The 21,653-nt window shown below is 37.3% G+C and overlaps 1 long non-coding RNA gene and 1 other non-coding gene across 2 annotated transcripts in view; both read right to left on the bottom strand.

Moving 5' to 3' along the window:
• Nucleotides 1-1,908: 1,908 nt before the first annotated feature.
• Nucleotides 1,909-21,653, bottom strand: part of LOC103883776 — a 28,487-nt gene continuing 8,742 nt past the window's right edge. Inside the window, exon 4 of the long non-coding RNA XR_001901886.3 lies at nucleotides 1,909-2,897. This is a non-coding gene — a long non-coding RNA (uncharacterized LOC103883776). The remainder of the gene's footprint in view (nucleotides 2,898-21,653) is intronic.
• LOC116275474 lies at nucleotides 13,732-13,838 on the bottom strand. Its single transcript, XR_004184607.1, has one exon. It is a non-coding gene; the product is annotated as a U6 spliceosomal RNA (small nuclear RNA).

Genomic DNA, 21,653 nt, shown 5'->3' with positions numbered 1-21,653 from the left:
CCTTTTTTCTTGCCATTAATACCTTGCAATCTCTTTTTATTATCTTTTACTGACAGAGTTTAGCATCAAATCAGAGAGCAAAGGAGAAGTGTCTGCAGCATTCAGCTCCAATATTACAAAGCAAGGCAAGGAAGAGTGGGTTTGGAGCTGAGATGCACTGTTCTTTCCTTTGCTTTTAAAAAAAGGATATCAAAGTTTCCCACATCAGTTGGAAGTGACATTTCTTTCTTCTGAACTCCTATTTCACTTATTTTGGAGACCAACCGTGTAACACTAATAGTGTATTATTAGATATTTAAATATTCTTACATAATGTGTTTTCCCTCATACTAGATGACAAATTCCTAAAGGACAATTTTCTTTTAAAGTTTTTGTGTTTGTATTTACAGAAAAGGTATTTAAAATGTATAGCTTAACTAATTATTATAAAGTGAATATCCTTGTAACCACCGTCATGTCAAGAACTAGAATGTGGTCAGCATCCCAGAAGTCCCCCATGCCCTTCCCAGTGACAACCCCCACCTCTGCTCCCAAGAATAACCATTGGCTTCTACAATAATCACTTCTTAACTTTTCTTTATTACTCCAGTGTGCTTCCCTAAATCTTATAGCTCAGATCTGTATTTTGTAATGTCTTTTAAATTGCTCAATTTATGCTTTCATCTCTGTCCTTTTTTCCCTATATTTTATTTGTGTAAGAAACTGGATCATTTATCCTACAGAATTTTCAACAGTTTATTGCATTCCCGTGGTGTAGTATAATATGTTCCTCTGTCCTCTGTATTCTTTTGTAAATTGTGTTTTCTGTAAATCAAGAGGCACGATCAGATGCAGGTTCAAAATTTTTAATAAAATTTGTTTAAAGGATGTTTTGTTCTTTAGGGAGTACATGATATCTGATTCTCTTTTTGTGATGTCAGCAATCATTGATGTTCATTATCCAAGGGCTTTAACTCAGTAGGGTTGCATACCAGTGACATTCCAATTCTATGATTCTTTGTCCATTTATTTATTGGGATATCTTTATAGAGAAAAGCTTCCCCCTACCTACTATTTGGTTGCCCAATGTTACATTTAATATAGAAAAAGCAGAATGAATGCCAGATTTCAAAATAAAGAGTTGGTTCACAAAAAAATAACAAGTTATATGGAGTTTTATAATTCATTATAATCTTGTGGATTTTGTTATTGGCCTTATCGATGTTCATATTGCCTTATCTTTAAGTTGGTTCCAACTTTTGACAAAACCTACTAGTCTTTGATAGCTTCCTTGATATCTGCTAAGATGATACTCCAGGCTTATTATACATTTTCTGTCCAGCACTGAAAGTAGCCATTTCTCCAAGATTCCCCTGTTTCGTTTAATGTGAAACAGTAATTCAAGACCAAAAACCAAGGGCTAGGGATGCTCACCTATACTAGGCTCAATATAGTTTCCAGGCCTTTACAATGGACAGAGCTATATATAACAGATTAAGCTAGGAGATATATAGATATATATACACACACATATACATACATACACACATATATGTATACACATGCACACATATGGTTATCATTATATATGATATATATACTTATAGAGAGAGAGAGAGTTATAATTTCTAGGTAATTTCAATGGACAGAGCTAGGAGGTAATCATCATAGACATAATGAACCAGGCTAGGAGAGAGAGAGAGAGAGAGAGAATATAACACATATTTTTTTTTTTTTTTTTTTTTTTGAGACAGAGTTTCACTCTTCTTGCCCAGACTGGAGTGTAGTGGTGCCATCTCAGCTCACTGCAACCTCCACCTCCCAGGTCAAGTGATTCTCCTGCCTCAGCCTCCCAAGTAGCTGGGATTACAGGCATGAGCCACCACGCTTGGCTAATTTTGTATCTTTAGTAGAGACAGGGTTTCTCAATGTTGGTCAGGCTGGTCTCAAACTCCTGGCCTCAGGTGATCCACCTGCCTCGGCCTCCCAAAGTGCTGGGATTACAGGCGTGAGCCACTGTGCCCGGCCGAATATAACACATATTCTATAGAATAGAATAAACTAGGATAGAATGAATATTCTAGCTTGTCATTATATCTATACATGTGTATATATACGTATAATGATTATATGTATATCACTATATCGAAAAGTATTTCTATATGACTTAAAAAAGCTGTTTTTCCTACTCTCACACTCAACACTTTTGGTCACCGACTTTTCCCCATACAACAACTGATTCTCCAGTGGACACAACTGAGTGTCCTATAAATCAATTCAATTTGACACAGTCTACCTGGAGTTAGAGTCAAATTCCCAGGTTAAGGGTTCAGTCCCAAAGACTGCCCCCACTGCAGATGCTAATTACATGTGGGCCTCTGGAACTTCTGACTGACTGGCTATAAATTGGAAGTAACCACTGCTACCTCCTCAGGCTTGAGCATGTGCTACAGAGGCTCATGTAACTCAGGGGTGCACTTTATGTTTACTGGCGCATTATAAAGGATATTACAAATAATACAGATAAACAGCTAGATGGAAGAGATGCAGAGGTCAAGGTATGCAGGAAAAGGCAGGAAGCTTCTACGGCCTCTTGGAGCATGCCACCTTCCACGTCAGCAATCTAGAAGCTCCCCAAACTCCATGCTTCAGGAAAGTTTATGAAGGCTTCATTACATAGGCATGATTGATTATTAATTCAGGCTTCAGCCTCTCTTGTCTTCTGGGAGGATGAAGGGCGAGGCTGAAAGTTCCAGACTTTTAATCATGACTTAGACTTTCTGGTGACCAGCTCCCATTCAGGAGGCCACCAAGAGTCCCCTTATTAGAACTCTCATCATCCAGGACATTCCAGAGGATTCAGGAGTTCTGTATCAGGTGCTGCTGTCACTCAGGAAATTACAAAAGTCTTGGGAGCTCTGCATTAGGAACCAGATCAAAGAACAAATATTAGAACAAAAGATTCTCCTAGCACCCAGGAAATTCCAAAGGCTTAAAAGTTCTGTGTCAGGAACCAGGTCAAAGACAAACTATTTGAACAAAGATGAACCTAGCTCCCTGATTACTCAGGAGACTATAAGGGTTTTGGGAGTTCTGTGTCAGGAACTGGGGATAGAGATTAAATATATGTATTTTTATTATGGTACAATTTCCTATTCCTTTAATAATAATCATGTCTTTATCATTATAACTATTATTCTTTCTTATAGAATGTACCTCTCTATCAGAACTTAGTCTATTATATCTATTGAGAATTCTATATAATTATATGCATAGTAAAATATATAAACAATTATAATTATACGACAATGATTATTTAATATATACAACTGTATATGTAAATATCATTCATTATTCATTTATTTAAAGATAAAATACCTCATGTGTTCACACTGAAAATTCGAATTCAAATTTCAATGTTACTTAAACTTTTCTACCTTAATGTTCAAATCTCTCTTTGTCTGCAGCAAGAATCCTGGGTTGCTGTAATCCCAGCACTTTGGGAGGCCAAGGCGAGCGGATCACAAGGTCAGCAGATCGAGACCATCCTGGTTAACACGGTGAAACCTGTCTCTACTAAAAATACAAACAATTAGCTGGGCGTGGTGGCGGGCGCCTGTAGTCCCAGGTACTCGGGACGCTGAGGTGGAAGAATGGTGTGAACCCGGGAGGCGGAACTTGCAGTGAACGGAGATGGCGCCACTGCACTCCAGCCTGGGTGACAGAGACAGAGACTCCATCTCAAAAAAAAAAAAAAGAATCCTGGCTTGCAAGAACAAGAACAATGGGGATGATTGAATGTTTTGTCCATGTCGCACAAATCATTCTCAAAATAACACTATCAAAACTACTACCAGTATAATTACTGAAAAACTGTTTCAAATGTTTTTATGTGGTATTCTCAGTCTCTCCTTGTTTTTTATAATTATGCTGTATCTATATTGTCAGAGCATAGAGCCATTACCATACTCTATTCTTATGTTCTTCCTTTGTTCTTCATGTAAATATATACGCAATGCCCACCATCCATCTTTATGTCAATATTTCTCTAGTAATTTTGGTTGTCTGAAGCTACTGTATACCCAAGGAAGGATTCACAGAAGCAGCATTTTTCAGTTCTGACTTCTGGGTGGCAGTTTGCCCCCTTTATACTTAAAAGACAGTTTGGTTGAATATGAAATCCTTGGCTTACTGTTTCTTTCCCTTCGACATTTTAAATGTGTTACTCTGTTCTCTTCCGGTATGAGAAATTGTTATTGAAAAGTCTGATAACAATTCATTTTTCTTTCCTTCATAAGTTACTTGGTCTATGGCTCAAGATATTTGTTCCGGGTCAATTTTTCCAGGTATACAATGTGCTCTCTCAATATGTAACATCAAATTTTTCATTTGATGAAAGTTTTGGTGCATTATAATTAGGTGCTGCTTCTAACTTATTTTGATTTTTCATTCATGGATTCCTAATTTTTATATAGATATGTCAGATCTTCTTTGTCTTCTGAATTGATCATGTTCTTACTAATACTTTTCATCTCTTCCTTCATTTTCTTTGTCATTCCTTTCACTTTTTAATTGTGACAAAACACACATAACATAAAATTTACCATGGTAACCATTTTTAAGTGTACAGTCAGTGGCATTAAGCACATTGACATCGTTGTGCAGTCAGCACCACCATCCATCTCCAGAACTCTTCGCATCTCACAAAACTGAAATTTATACCCATCAAACAATGACTCTCCATTTCCGTCTCTCCCACCTCAGTCCCTGGCACCTTCATGTTTCTTTTTTTTTTTTGATCTTTAAAAATTTCCTTCTTTTCATTTTCTATTTATTGTAAGTCATCACCAGTTGAGTCTATTTGCTCTTGTATTATACTTCTAGTTAGACAATTTCTGAACTGAATGTTTAACTTTATGTCTAATTCTTTATTGATTTCTACCACTTTATTTCTAAGGTTTTTTATTCTGGTTTATCTTTCAGATCTATCTGTTAGCTGTTTTAAAAATATTATAGCTTTCCTTTTTGTGAGAGCATCTTTCTGGCATGCCTTTATTATTTATAGAAATTCTACTCTTTTTTTCTCCCTGCCCTATAATAAATTTGAATGTGATTTTAGCTCACTCTTTTCTGATGCTCATTTTTACACCAAATTAGGTTTTCTGAAGTTTTAGAAAGGAAGCTTGGCTTATACTCATTTTGGGTTTTTTACATTTAATGTCTCTAGACCACCCTCTTCTGGTTGTTTTTATAAAGTGTCCAAAGATATGAAGATTTAAATTCTAAGATTTTCTGGTTCTATTCTCCCTTACCACTTTTATCTGGGCCTTATATTTCCTTGGTCTCTACTGTCCCTGACCTGCTCAGCTCAGATTCTCTTAACAATTTATTCTCAGTTTGGATCATAGCTTTGTCTTGGAGGGACCTTTGTTGGATACCTTTGAGAGTGAGGGGAGCTCAGAATATTCAAGCTCCTTAGTCTTACCACAGACACTTTCAATTTGGATCACTGAGTTTTCCAGATAAATGCTTGTTGACTTCCTCGAAGTCAAGTTTGTCAGATATCCCATTGCTTCCTCTTGGACAGATGCTGACACCAAGTAAATCTTGTAGCTATTGGTGATTGCTTTGTCCAGCTAATTTTTGTATGTTTAGTAGAGATGGGGTTTCACCATGTTGACCAGGCTGGTCTCGAACTCCTGACCTCAAGTGATCCACCCACCTCAGCCTCCCAAAGTGCTGGGATAACAGGTGTCCTTTACAGTTTTGATGCTCCTTGCTCTAACGTTACAAAGTGCCTGAAGAAAATGATACCTCATTTTCAAATAGTTATTAAAACTTTCCTATGTACAAGGTATATTGAGCTGGGAAATTAGAAAGTTCTGCTCTGAGATCAGGTGAAGTTGGCAGTGGCTTCTCCCAAATTCCCTCGTAGAACACACAGAACAACTAAGATTACAAAATAATTATGGGGCACAGACAACCCCACAAAACTAGGGGCCACGTATCCCCACAAATCCCAAATTATGAGCTACACTACACTACACTACACTACACTACAGCCTGGGCAACAGAGCCAGACTCTGTCTCAAAAGAAAAAATTTGTAAAGGAGGTGAAGTTAATTCTTGGTATCAATCCACCAACTTTCCTGATAGCCAGCTCCTCCTTCTGTGCTTCTGGTGGTGCTCCTTCCTCTTCTTTTTTTAAATTATTTTTTTTTGAGACAGAGTGTAGCTCTGTCTCACAGGCTGGAGTGCAGTGGCATAATCTCCGCTCACTGCAACCTCTGCCTCCCTTGTTCAAGTGATTCTCCTGCCTCAGCTTCCTGAGCAGCTGGGATTATAAGTACCCACCACCATGCCCAGCTAATTTTTGTATTTTCAGTAGAGACGGGGTTTCGCCATGTTGGCCAGGATGGTCTTGATCTCTTGACTTCCTAATCCGCCCTCTTCAGCCTCCCAAAGTGCTGGGATTACAGGCGTGAGCCACCACGCCCAGCCCTCATTTTCTTTTACTTTCCTCCTGAGGTATATTCCCCTCCTGCCCTCCCCGACCTATTTATACATTGTAGGACTCATTTTGCTAACGTTTGCTTAGATTTTTTTTTCTACATTCATAAATTAGATTTTCCTTTCTCAAACTGTCCTTGGTTTGGTATAAAGATTATGCTCAAGTCTTATGATGATTTGTCAAGTGTCCTCTCTTTTTCTGTCCTCTGGAATAGTTTGTGTAAGATTGGAATTATTCATTCTTAGAATATTTGCTGGAATATTTTGGTAAAACAATTTGTGCCTGTATATTTTGAGTATGATCATTTTTAGCAACTGAATCAATTAATTTGAGGGGAATGAGAATATTAATATTTTCTATTTCTTCTTGAGTACATTTTTTGAGGCGGAGTTTTGCTCTTGTTGCCCAGACTGGAGTGCAATGGCATGATCCCGGCTCACTGCAACCTCGGCCTCCCAGGTTCAAGCGCTTTTCCTGCCTCAGTCACCCGAGTAGCTGGAATTACAGGCATGCGCCACCATGCCCGGCTAATCTGTTGTATTTTTAGTAGAGACGGGGTTTCTCCATGTTGGTCAGGCTGATCTCAAACTCTCAGCCTTAGGTGATCTTCCTGCCTCGGCCTTCCAAAGTGTTGGGATTACAGGCGTGAGCCACTGCACCCGGCCCAGTTTTGCTGCTTCTATAGATATATCCCTCTTTCTATTTTTACCTTCTTTTTAAAAAATGTCGAATTCATCAGTAGTTTATCAAATGTATTCTTTTCAAATTATCAACTTTTGGCTTTGCTGGGCCTCTCTATTGCATGTTGGTGTTCTATTTCATTAAATTCATATTCTTTATTATTTTCATCTTTCTACATTTTCTGGGTTAATTTTGTTTTCTTTCTTAACTTTTGAATATAGATGATTAATTTTCCTGTCTTTTCTTCTTATCTAATGCAAGTGTTTAAGATTAAAACCTTTTCTCTGAGTATTGCCTTACCTGCATCCAACAAGTTATAATAAAATAATTTTTTCTTTTAATTCTAAATATTTTGATCTGTTATGGTATATTTTTAACTCATGAATTACTTAAAACAGTTTCTTTCTTTCTTTTTTTTTTTTTTAAAGGAAGTCTTTCTCTGTTACCTAAGCTGGGGTGCAGTGGCACAATCATGGCTCACTGCAGCCTTGAACTCCTGGGTTCAAGCAATCCTCCAGCCTCAATCTCCTGAGTAGCTGGGTTGGACCACAGATGCATACCACCATGCCTGGCTAATTATTTAATTTTTTTAGAAATGGGGTCTTGCTTTGTTGCCCTGGCTGATCTCAAACAGGGCTCAAGTGATCATCCTTCCTTGGCCTCCCAAAGTGCCGGGATTATAGGTGTGTGCCACTGTGCCCAGCCTAGAATAGTTTCTTAATTTTCAAATATATTGACTTTTTTTCTGGTTATCTCTTTACTATTGAATTCTAGAATGATTGCAATTTTGTCAGAGAATGTAATTCCTACGGTGCCAAACCTTTGGAATTTGTTGAGACTTGCCTCATGGTCCAGTATGAATCAATTTGTATAAATGTTCCATGGGCCCTTGAAAAAAGTGAAATGTGTACTCTGCAGCTTTGGGTGTAGTATTAACTTTATGTCCATTAAGTTCACCTTGTTAATTCTAGTGTTGAAATGTTCTAATCTGCATTGAGTCTTTTGTCTGCATTAAAATAGCTCTGAAAGAATACGTAGGAGACTAGTACATTGCTTTGAGAAAGAGAACCAGGTGGCCATGGAGGAATGCAGAGCTCTGTCCATTCCAGATAGCATTGCATCTCCCCAGGCCTGGACCTTGCTATTACAGGAACTGCAAAGGAGACCCCCAGACCACCTCCTGATCCTGGAAAGACTCCCAATTGCTGACACACGCCACTTTCAGCTCACTACAACAGTCTATCAAAGATAGTAATCTTATGAAGGGGGCTAACATTGAAACTGATAGTATGTCTTCCCCTAAGAGAATGTCAGGAGTATGCCACCTTTCCTCACACCCTTTTTTATCTCAGTCAGTATGAACAGCTCAAGGTGTTGGGTCACATTCATTATTTTTGCACCTTTTTCATAAAATTCTGTACATCCACTCATCTGACCTAATCCCACACACTGACCCACCCTAAAAACTTTCACTGCAACCTTGGAAACTCAGCCATGTATCAGCAAAATTGCTGGATCTTCAACCTCTCTTCAAAATGCTCCTCCAACCGCTTACTTTGACTGAAACCTGCCACCTCGCTTTGCATTCAAATGTCACAAAGTTGCTATTTGTTTTCTCACACCCCTAGAGGGTCTGGAGCAGAGTGGATGTCCTCATTATTGGTTCTAGTCCAGCGCTCTCGAAGTATGGTCTACAGACCAGCAACAACCACGTCACCTGGGAGCTTGGAAACACAGAATCTCAAGTCCCACCTGCAAACTCCTGAATCAGAATATGCATTTTAACGAGACCCCCAGCGTTTTGCATCAGCACTATAATCTATTTTCAAGCAGAACACTCAAAATAAAGAACAATCTGAAGCCCATAAAGCTACACCAGACGTTGCTTCTGGTTTCTTCTATGACTGCCACTTCTCTGTCTCTCCCACTTCCTTCCTTAACTCCACACAGACTCTTGTTGTTCCTCAAACACTCCAGGATGTTCCTGCTTCAGGGACTTTTTATTTATAGCTTCCACTGTCTGAGACACTTTCCCATCAGTTAACCTCAAGCCTACTCCCATACTCCCTTCAGGCCTCTGCAGAACCCACTTCTCAGAGAGCCCTCCTTGATTGTCCTACATTAATACAGTAGCTGCCTTCCTGCCCACAACTATTGCCTACTTTCTTTTTCTTCAAATAGCTTTAATATGTATATATTGCTCATCTGTTTGCTTTATTCATTTATTATCAATCTCTTCCTTTCTCTTTTTCTCTATCAGCACACACAACAATAAAAGAGCCACATCAGGAGAAACGTCCTCTATTTTTTTTGACTGCTGTTATCTCCAGCATGGAGAACATGTTTCCAGTATTGTAAGTGCTCAATAAACTATTTCTCACAAGGTAACAGATGAATGAGAAGCAAAGATGAAAAAAAAGTCACTGTATAATCGTATATACCTTCCAAATTTGAACATGGGAACATTATTATCTGCTCATGAAAAGATTACTTAAATGTGTATTGTTGCCATCAGCAAAGATTTTAGTTATTTATTTTTTAATTTGTACTACTTTTATTGTTGCATTCTTACTATTTTCCAAATATACACTTTTTACACTTTTATTTTAGCTTCATGGGTACATGTATAGTTTATTCTATATGTACATTGCATGTTGTGGGGGTTTGGTAGACAGATTATTTCATAACCCAAGTAATAAGAATAGTACTCCTCCATAGGTACTTTTTCACTCCTCATCCTCCTCCCAACCTCCACCCTCAAGTAGGCCTTGGTGTCTGTTGTTCCCTTCTTTGTATCCACATATACTCAATGTTTAGCTCCTACTTATAAGTAAGAATATGCTATTTGGTTTTCTGTTCCTGTGTTTGTTCATTTAAGATAATAGCCTCCAGCTCCATCCATGTTGCTGCAAAGGACCTGATCTCATTCTCATTCTCATTCTCATGATCTCATTCTTTTTTATGGTTGTGTAGTATTCCATGGTATATATGCACCATATTTTCTTTATCCACTCTGCTGTTGATGGGAATTTAGCTTGACTCAATGTCTTTGCTATTATGAATAGTGCTGCAGGGAACATTCACGTGCGTGTGTCTTTATGGAAGAATGATTTATATTCCTTTGGGCATAAAGCCAGTAATGGGATTGCTGGGTCCAATGGTAATTCTAGTTTGAGTTCTTTGAGAAATCACCAAACTGCTTCCCACAGTGGCTGAACTAATTTACACTCCCACCAGCAGTATATGTGCATTCCCTTTTCTCCACAACCTTGCCAGCATCTGTTATTGTATGACTTTTCATTAATAGCCATTATGACTGATGTGAGCTTGTGTCTCGTTTTGATTTGCATTTCTCTAATGATCAGTGATGCTGAGCGTTTTTTCATATGCTTGTTGACTGCATATATGTCTGCTTTTGAAAGGTCTGTTCATATCCTTTGCCCACTTTTTAATGGGCTTGTTTTTTGCCTGTGAATTTGTTTAAGTTCCTTATAGATGCTGAGTATTAGATGTTTGTCAGATACACAGTTTGCAAATATGTTCTCCCATTCTGTGGGTTGCCTGTTTATTTTGCTGATGGTTTCTTTTTGCTGTGCAGAAGCTCTTTAGTTTACTTAGGTATCATCTGTCAATTTTTTTGTTTTGTTGCAATTGTTTTTGGTGTCTTTGTCTTGAAATATTTTCTAGGTCTTATGTCCAGAATGGTATTTCCTAGGTTATCTTCCAGGGTTTTAATAGTTTTGGGCTTTACATTTAAGACTTTAATCCATCTCGAGTTGACTTGTATATAGTGTAAGGAAGAGGTCCAGCTTCAATCTTCTGCACATGGCTAGACAATTATCCTAGCACCATTTATTGAAAGGGAATCCTTCCCCTATTGCTTGTTTTTGTTTACTTTGTTGAGATCAGATTGTAGTAGTTGTGTGGCATTCATCCTGTGCTCTCTGTTCTGTTCCATTGGTCTATGTATCTGTTTTTATACCACTAACATGCTGTTTTGGTTACTGTAGGCTTGTACTGTCGTTTGAAGTCAGGTAATGTGATGCCTCAGGCTTTGTTCTTTTTGCTTAGGATTGCACTGGCTATTCAGGCTCTTTTTTCATTCAATATGCATTTTAAAATAGTTTTTTTATAGTTCTGTGGAGAATGTCATTGGTAGTTTGATAGGATTAGCATTGAATCTGTAATTGCTTTGCGCTATATGGGAATTTTAACATATCAATTCTTTCTCTCCAAGAGCATGGATTGTTTTCCATTTGTTTGTGTCATCTTTGATTTCTTTGAGCAGTGTTTTGTAATTCTCATTGTAGAAATCTTTCACCTCCCTGGTTAACTCTATTCCTAAGTATTTTATTCTTTTTGTGGTTATTGTGAATGAAATTGTGTTCTTGATTTGGCTCTCAGTTTGAATATTGTTGATGTATAGGAATGCTACTGATTTTTGTACACTAATTTTGTATACTGAAATTTTGCTGAAGTTGTTTATCAAATCAAGGAGCTTTGGGGCTGAGACTATGGGGTTTTCTAGGTATAGAATCATATCATCTACAAACAGGGATAGTCTGACCTTCTGTTTTCCTATTTGGATGCCTTTTGTTTCCTTCTCTTGCCTGATTGTTCTGGCTAGGACTTCCAGTACTATGGTGAATAGGAGTAGACAGAAAAGGCATCTTTATCTTGTTCCAGTTTTCAAGGGGTATGTTTCCAGCTTTTGCTCATTCAGTATAATGTTGGCTATGGGGTTGTCATAGGTGGTTCTTCTTTTTGAAGTAAGTTCCTTCAGTGTCTAGTTTGTTGAAGGTTTTTAACAGGAAGGGATGTTGAATTTTATAAAGTCTTTCAACATCAGTTGAGATGATCATGTGGTTTTTGTTTTTTGTTCTGTTTATCTGATGAATCACATTTATTAATTTGCATATGTTGGACCAAACTTGCATCCCAGGGATAAAGCCTACTTGATTGTGGTGGATTAGCTGTTTCAGGTGCTGCCGGATTCAATTTGCTACTATTTTGTAGAGGATATTTGTATCTATGTTCATCGAGGTTATTGGCCTGAAGTTTTCTTTGGTGTTGGGTCTCTGCCAGGTTTTGATATCAGGATGATGCTGGTCTCATAGAATGAGTGAGAGAGAAATCCCTCCTCCTCGATTTTTTGGAACAGTTTCAGTAGTAATGGTACCAGCTCGCCATTATACATCTGGTAGAATTGGGCTGTGAATCTTTTCGGTCCTAGGCTTTTTCTGGTTGGTAGGCTTTTTATTACTGACTCAATTTCAGAACTCATTATTGGTCTGTTCAAGGATCCCATTTCTTTCTGATTCAATCTTGGGAGGTTGTATGTTTCCAGGAAATTGTCCATTTCTTCTAGGTTTTCTAATTTGTGTGCATAGAGGTGTTCATTGTAGTTTCTGAGATTTTTTATTTTTATTTTTTGTATTTCTGTGGGGTCAGTGGTAACATACCCATTGTCATTTCTGATTGTGTTTATTTGAATCTTCTCTCTTTTTTTCTTTACTAGTCTAACTAGAACTCTTATTTATTCTTCCAAAGAACAAATTCTTGGATTTGTTAAACATCTTTTGTATGGTTTTCACATCTCAATTTCCTTCAGTCCAGCTCTGATTTTGGTTATTTCTTTTCTTCTGCTAACTTTGGGGTTGGTTCCTCTAGGTGTGATATTAGATTGTTAATTTAAGATCTTTCTAACTTTTTGATGTGGGCATTTAGCACTATAAAATTCCCTCTTAACACTGCTTTAGCTGTGTCCCAGAGATTCTGATATGTTGTATCTTTGTGCACATTCGCTTCAAATAATTTCTCAATTTCTGCCTTAATTTCTTTGTCATTTAGGAGCAGGTTGTTTAATTTCCATGTCATTGTATGGTTTTGAGTGATTTTCTTAGTATTTATTATTATTTTTATTGTGCCGTGATCCAAGAATTGTTTGGTATGAAATTGGTTTTTTGAATTTGCTGAGAATTGTTTTATGACCAATCGTGGTCGATATTAGAGTATATGCCATGTGCAGATGAAAAGAATGTACATTCTGTTGATTTGTGGTAGAGAGTTCTGTAGAGGTCTGTTAGGTCCATTTGATCAAGTGTGGAGTTCAGGTCCTGAATATCCTTGTTAGTTTTCTTTACTGATGATGTGTCTAATACTGTCAGTGAGATGTTGAAGTCTCCCACGATTGTTGTGTGGTTATCTACATCTCCTCATAGGTCTCGAAGAACTTCCTTTATGAATCTGAGTGCTCCTGTGTTGGGTTCACATATTTTTAGGATAGTTAGTTCTTCTTGTTGAATTGAACCCTTTATCATTATGTAATGCACTTCTTTTTTTTTTTTTTTTTTATCTTTGTTGGTTTAAAGTATGTTTTGTCTGAAATTAGAATAGCAACCCTTGCTTTTTTCTGTTTTTCATTTCTTTGGTAGATTTTTCTGCATCCCTTTACTTTGAGCCTATGGATGTCATTGGATGTGAGATGGGTCTCTTGAAGACAGCATCCACTGAGTTTTGCTTCTGTATCTAACTTGTCTCTCTGTGCCTTTTAATTAGGAAAAAATATGGAATGCTTCATGAGTTTGCATGTCATTCTTGTGCAGGGGCCAAACTAATCTTTTCTGTATTGTTCCAATTTTAGCATATGTGCTGCCAAAGCAAGCACTACCGAAATGGTTTTTAAAGTTGCCCTAACATCCCCTGCTTCACTCTATTCATTCACAAAGGAAGATGTGCTCCTTCTCTGGTTGAAAGACTACTCATCAAAATAGAATCTTTATTACACTTTCTTCTGACTTCACATAAAATTGGCTCCAGCAATATTCCCTCGCTCCCCTTTATTTCCACTTAAACCTTTAAATGTAGTCAGTCTTTAAATGTAGTCAGGATTCTCCTTCAGAGAAAACAAGCAACCTGCCTAAAACAGACCATTCATTCTCATCCAAGTCTCTTCTAAGTGTTGACTACACATCATGCCATTCATATCTCAATTTATTGCATTATGCCCTTTGTTCCCACTAACCCACTTAACTTAAACTAACCCACTATTATCTCCTAATTATTAGATACAATTTCTGGTTTTAATCTCACTGGACTTCTCTGCGCTCTCACAATTTCTATGACATGGTATTGTCCTGTTGTCCCCTAGATTTTTATCTTTCATTCTCATCCTTTTTCATTGACTCTTAAATGTTATGGTTCTCCAGGGTTTGCTTCAGACCTTCTCTTTCAATGTGACCTCCTTGAGTGGTCACATTCATTTTACAGTTTCTGTCTACATGTTGATAATTTGTAGAATTGACTAATCTCTAACTCTGTCTCAGACTTGCCCACAGGTGTCTTTCTTATAAACAGCTAAAAACATGGAATAAAAAGATAAAGTCATGGATATTACTATACCTGGGGAGGATATAAGGTCCTCCCTGGGATGGGCAATGTGGACCCTGCTTGTCTCTCTGGCCACATGTCTCCTTCTAACTCCAGCAACTCCCAAACATGTGATATTGTTCCTAGTCCTATACCTTTGCTCATGCTAGCCATTATGCTTGTAACACCCTCACCCATCCCACTGCATTCCTTTCTTGGAATGACTAAGCATTCCCATCTCTCCCGGCTGGGCTAGGTGCCTTCCCGCATTCCCTATCCTCTGTAGCGACATCTCTCAAAGCATTGACTAATACTGTATTAAAACCATCTCTTTGTGAATTAGCTCTTGCCCTTCAGGGCAGATACTGGGTCTTATCGACTTTATTCTCAGTACCAAGCACAGGGTCTGTCAATATTAAAAAGTGCTCAACAAACAGCTGTTTAACTGAACTGGTAATTGCATTGACTATATTAGGCTCTAAGAAAAACTAGTGAAACAAGAGATGGTTTCCCCCATTCTTTTGCAGGAATAAAACCACACAATAAAAGCCCTACCAGACAATTTTCACATGTGAGTCCATCTGTTTTGTGAGTATACTTTGGAGGTGTTTGCTTTGGATCAAATCAGGCTATAAAAAAGAGAATTGAATTGGATCAGGGGTTGCCAGAGTATGGCCTTCTTTAAAGCTAAAGGACAGCTCTAGTTATAGATTTTGTTTCTAAGGATGACATTGGTGCTGCAGTACATTGTAACAGGAATGCATCAGTGTGAGAGCATTTATGATTGTTTTCTTTCCCCCTCAGCATAAAAATATAGTTTGTCCCTCTAGGAAAGATAGCCTGACTTTATTAATGAAAGCGAAATTCTTCCTAAGGCCCTAACAGTATATTTAAAATGAATAGAAAGCACCACCAATGACAGATAAGATGAATTTTGCCCAAATTGTCCTGAAGCCATTTCCTACATATTTTGGAGAATATGAAATAAATACATGGTTACTGTATCTTCTGAAAAGATACTGAAGACACATTTCTTTACCATGACTTTCCTATATGTATTTCATTCTATACTTACACATCTTAAAGTTACTGTTCTGAGAAGTGGTTTCAGGTTTTCCCAGTGAGAAGTAAAAATGAGTTCTTAAACCAGAAATAAAACTTTCATGAAGTCACTTTAAGTGTTTATATTGTCTCCCCCAGCAACTTGTGATTAGTGGATTGCATGTTTAACATTAATATCCATGTTTAAAGAGATCTCTGGTTACCTAACACAATTTCTTTATTCCTTTTAGCAACATAGTTCAATTCTTAAAATACAAGTGTTATTAAAAACACCTCAAATCTTTCCTTGCCTTGCTTTTTTCTAGACAATTGCATAAACTTGAAAGCACCAAGTAGCTAATACATCTTCCATTTTTACTTCTTGGACTTAGACTGTTTTACTTCCTATGAAGCAAATGCCTTTGATATATATACACTTTGATAATAATTGGTAACATTATCTGACCTTAAAGGTTATTGGTAGAGATGAACATATTATAATGTTTTCTTATTTCTAAAAGAAAAAATACATACTAATTTCATAGCTTATAATTTTGCCCATATCAGACATGAAGGTAAGAAAAGCTACACAATTTATAATTTCTGTTTTTGATAATAGAGGATTATAAAACCTGTTCAGAATTTATCCTCATTCTTAAGAATGTGGCCTATTCCAACAGACATTTCAGAACATCAATTACTATGCATGCAGTAATTTTGAGATATTATTTGTAATTCCTTAAAATGAAACTAAGGTCTTTCTACGCTAACCAGTTTTAAATAAGGATCCATCTGTGAATCCAGGACTAGTACTACACAAAATTGTCAGAAAAAAAAATGGGTCTATTTTTTCAGGGAGGGAGGATCAGTGGTTTACATCAGATTCTAACTGTGATTAACAAAAGGCTAAATTCCACTGAAATAAGTAAAGCCTGCTCGTAGATATTCTTCCTTCTATTCCTTCCTTTCTTTCATTTCTTCCAGTATCTTCTAGATTCAAAGTTCACTGGAAAGTACATTGAACTAGAAGTCACAAAACCCAGGAGCTACTTCCAATTCTATTATTTACTAACCATGTGGCTTTGGGCAAATAGCATTTCTCTAAGCTTTCGTTCTCTTATCCTAAAATGTAGATAATAATGCCCTACAGTTCCCTGCCAAATGGGGAGGGCGTAGCCTGAGTTATCAGAAACCAATAGCCGATTCCCCTTTCCTGAACAATAAATCAACATAACAATCAGAATGTAAAAGAAGAAATCGCTTTCATAGTTAAGACATTTAAAAATTTCACTCATCAGCTATGTAATGAAAAAGATGCCAAATCAGGAAAGGAAAAAATGTGATTTATTTAGTCAGTGTGGAGGACAGACACCCTGGTTGCCAACCATGCCGGTTCAGAGTGACAGCCCTGGAAGGTTGCTCTCGGATAAAGTCATTCCTGTCAGCATTTTCACTGACATTTTTTATAAGATACATTTTGCTACCATTACATTAAATTTAACTTATGTTTAAATGATGGGAAGGTTTTTGTCTTAAAAATAGTCACTCCATCTGTATTCTGAAATTATTCTGTCTCATCGCCATTGTTTATTGTGCTATCTCGACCATGCACGGTAGTCCATTCCATATGGGACACATTGGAGTAGCAATCTTTTTGATGGTTCAAACCTCAAATAAAATAATGTATGCATAAAGATCCCTGAAGTATTTAGTTTAAGTGTTCTTGCACAAAATTCAACACTTTCTGAGTGGTGCTTTTTCTCCCATTTTCTTCCTTCTCTTTCTCTCTCTCACTCATCCTCTCAATAAAAGACAACAACAAAAAATCAATATAACAATAACTAGCTGTTAGTCTATTTTGTGTTGCAATAAAGGAATACCCAAGATTGAATAATTTATTTAAAAAAGAAGTTTATTTGGCTCATGGTTATGCAGGCTGTGCAAGCATGGCACCAGCATCTGCTGGGCTTCGGATGAGGCTTCAGGAAGCTTTTACTCATGGAAGAAGGCAAAGGGGGAACAAATATGTCCCATGGTGAGAGAGGAGGAGATGCCAGCCTCTTTTAACAACCAGCTCTCACATGAACAAATAGAGTGAGAACTCTCATTCATTACCATGGGGAAGGCACCAACCCATTCATGAGGGATCCACCTACATGACCAAAACACCTCCCGTTAGGCCCCCACCCCAACATTGGAGACCACATTTCAACGTGACATTTGGAAGGGGACAAATTTCCAGACTATATCACTAGTGTATAGTGGAACTTACTATCTGCCAACCATTTCACTCAACGCTAATAAACATATTTATTAAATTAATGGATTCATGATCAATGTATTATTTCATTTAATATTCTTTACAACCCTATGCGGTAGGTACTATTAATAACCCATTTTATAGCCAAGGAACTGAGGCACAGAGAGGCTAAGTCATTCTTGACCTAAATGCTAAGTGATGGAGCCAAAATTAAAACTCTAGATATTAGGCTTCTGAGTCTCAGGCATCAAACACAATGTAATGAGTGTGAAATAAGGTTAGGACACTAGCATTCTTTCAGTTGTCAATAAGTATTTACTGAGTGTGTAGAAAATGGTAGATCCTGTCCTATGGTGCTGGAACTATGAAGGTAAGTAAGATGTAATCCCAGCTCTCAAGAAGCTTCCGGCCTATTTCTGTGCTGTCAAATATGGTAGCCCCAAACTACCACGTGGTTATTTCAATTGAAATTTAAGGAATTTTAATAAATAATTTAATTATTTATAATTTACACTTAAGATAAAATTTATAATAAACTAAACTAAAACAATTTAATTGAATATAATTAAAAGTAAATAAAATTTAAAATTTAGTTTTTGGTCATACTAGCCATATTTAAAGTGCTTAATAGCCACATGTGACTAGTGGCTGCCATAGTAGACAGCACAGATTAGAGCATTTTCATTATTGCAGCATGTTCTATAGGCAGTGCTGGGTGTGCTTGTGTAGGATTGGGTGGGATCAAGTAAACAGGGAACTTATCAGTAGCTTGTATCAGTGCTATGCAGAGTGACAGGGTGCCTTAGGAGCACAGAAAAGGGGACACCTGACTCAGGCCATAGGACTTAGAAATAGAAATGCTTTTCAGTGCAGGTGAATAGATCTAAGCCAAGATCCAGAAGGTTAAGTCAGAATTAGGCAGACAAAGCAAGGGAATGGATATTTTAGGCAGAGGTAAGATGTTTCTTAGCTATTTTTTAGCATGACTCTTCCAGATCAAATATTTGATACTTAAATACTATTCTCAAAGAATCTGAAATATTAAGGCAAAATACCTGAGAGCCCAGGATGGAAATGGGTCATGGGATGGGGAGAGGAGACGCCCATCCTTATCCTGATGTTTTATACCCTGCCCTGCAGCAACGCTGAGCTGCCAGCAAACAGGTACAGTCTCCTCCAGCTTTTATCAGGCAGCGCCATTAATCAGAGACTTTCTACTATCATTCCACACCACAGCAATGTGAAATGCTCCAGGCTGTCATCTAGTCCTTTTAGGGTAGTTTCTCTTTATTTTACTTTAGTCCCATTTCTTAAAATGGAGAGACTGTCAGAATGCAGTGACAATTGTGAGAATTTCAAAGGTGGCTTTGCCTACCAAGCCGAGTTTCTAACAGCCTGATGGAGTGGATCATATCACTCATTATTTTCATGAGGAAGAATGCTATAGTGTGGCGATTTACAGAAAAGGTTATTGAATATTGAGGTAATAATCTTGTAACTTTTCCTCCACATTTCAAGGGCATTAGTTGGAAGCTATCATTAATATGGTAAAATCATAGATATTAACAAGGATTTAATAAGCTATACACACACACAAAATCCATTCTCAAAGGAATACATTCAGAAGAATATTATTCATTAATTCATTGGCAAAGGATTACATGAATTCTAAAAGGAATTAAAACTGAATAACTTATGAGACTAAGTAGGAAGATACACAGTTTTCACTTTTAGGTCATCAATTTTCATTTTTCTGAGTTGAATAAGACTGAGGGGATTTTTGACTGAAAATAAACTTGGACATACAGGTTCGTCTTAACCTAAATTGGCCCCATGTTTTCTTTAATCTTTATTTACCTAGAAAGGCCCATGACTCTTTTTTCAGATTAGATTCAGGTTTTTTCTTCTTACATAAAAAGACAACAGGAGAGGGAAGGCAGGGATAATTTCTGGGATCAAATATTTAAATTTTATTGTCTCCTGAAATGTTTTTATTTCATAAATAGCCTCAGTGTATGCCTCTCTAGTTATTGTTTCAGCCTACTGTTCTATAAACTAGAAATAACCTCAACCATAAAACTCATTATATTTATTATTATTTATCATTTTAATGCATTATTTAGCAAACACATTCCACTTGCTAAATTTTTGTAGTACACAGAGCAGTATCCTATTTATCACCCTGGATCCACACAAGAGCTCTTTAACATAGGCGAAACAATTAACATTGCTGCTGTTTTAGCAAAGAGAAAGAATGCATGTCTCAGGTAGGCTAAAATGGTGACCCAAGATCATGGAACTGGTCCTCAAATACAGTCTCAAGATTCAGTGCTCTTTTCACTTTGAGCCAATAAATCTGGGGAAATAGAACTGCAGCTAAACTAATAACTGTCATTCAAGGTCAATCTGTTCATCTTAATTAACACAGCCTGGGAAGGCACAATCATTGATGGGTTCCTCTCCTTGAAGTTACATTACTGGCCTAGTTGGTTGTGATAGTGATTGGAAAAACAGAAACTAGCTCTAACGAGAAATACGTAACCTGGGTACAAATGAGTGGTGGCTCTGGAAACTCCAGGAAAGGCACGTCCCCTGCAATGGAAAGCATGAGAAGGGAATGCTGGGGTGGTAAGGAGCATTGTAAGCCTGGAAAAGCAGCAGCACACATTTCTGATACTATTCCAAGGCTCTCATTCTTCTACTACAAGAGGAGGCATCGGTGACTCTATTGATTAAGAGAAGAGCACGATGAAGCTGTAAAATGCCCTGGAAATAATTTCTTTCAACCTCTTAATAAAGAAAGAAATGGATTTAGGCAGGTTCTGCATCAGTCCAGTGTCCCACAGTTTGACAAAGTCAGGACTAGAACGAATATCCTCTAACTGCAAGTGCAAGGCTTTTTAACAGAGACTTTAATTCAGCATTAACCAAACTGTTCCATACAGCTTGAATATCCTGTGAGATGTGAACAGATACTTCTATAAATAAAGGAAACAAATAAATAAAGAAGGTTAGGCTTCCATAGGCAAATAAGTTTGGGAAATGCAGAGGTAATCACTATTTTAAAACTTTATTTATTGTAAAACTTCTCAGAGCCTTTACATGATAACATACACGATGTATTTTTAAGGGCAGCAGATATATTATGTGTGATTTCCCCAATTACTTTTTTATCATGGAACATTTCTTTGAGGAAAATCCTACTACTATTTACATCACAGGATATTACATTTCCACAGAGTATAGTTTGGGAGAAGTAGGTCTAATGTTATGAGATGTTCTCAATGGAATTTCAGAGTTGATTTGAGTGAGTTTTCATGTTTTTTTTTAATGTTTGAAAATAGGGAATAAAAAGAAATAGTTTCAGCTTCTGGCAGCACAACTCTCTTTCTACAAAGCTAGAAAATAATTTTATTAAATGTCTAGACTAATAGAAAGTAAGAACAGTCTTCAAGGGAGTCCTCCACTTCTAACAAATACCATGAGCTAAAACCTGAGCACTGAGTCATAAGCATATGCTCGTGCGTGCACACACACACACACTCCTAGGAGAAAGGAAGGCAGGGATGGCCTAAAGAAAGAGGCTGATATCAGCACGACACTCAAGAGACTAAGCCTTGACACAGAGGCAATAAGGACAAGCTGAACCTGAGGCTGAATTAAATTGAATTAAATTTCAGACCCAGTGAAGATGGTAAACGGTAGCATATTCTGGCATCTAGCAGAAGCAAAAGTAAATTTTCAAAAAAGAAAAATATCTTCAATATAAGTCTTAGAATCAGCGCAGGTTTGGATAGACCAGTTGTGGGCTCA

Source organism: Papio anubis, chromosome 6, assembly GCF_008728515.1.
Source record: "Papio anubis isolate 15944 chromosome 6, Panubis1.0, whole genome shotgun sequence".
In the NCBI taxonomy this organism is placed as follows: Eukaryota; Metazoa; Chordata; class Mammalia; order Primates; family Cercopithecidae; genus Papio; species Papio anubis.
This window is presented reverse-complemented; position numbering and strand designations above follow the sequence as displayed.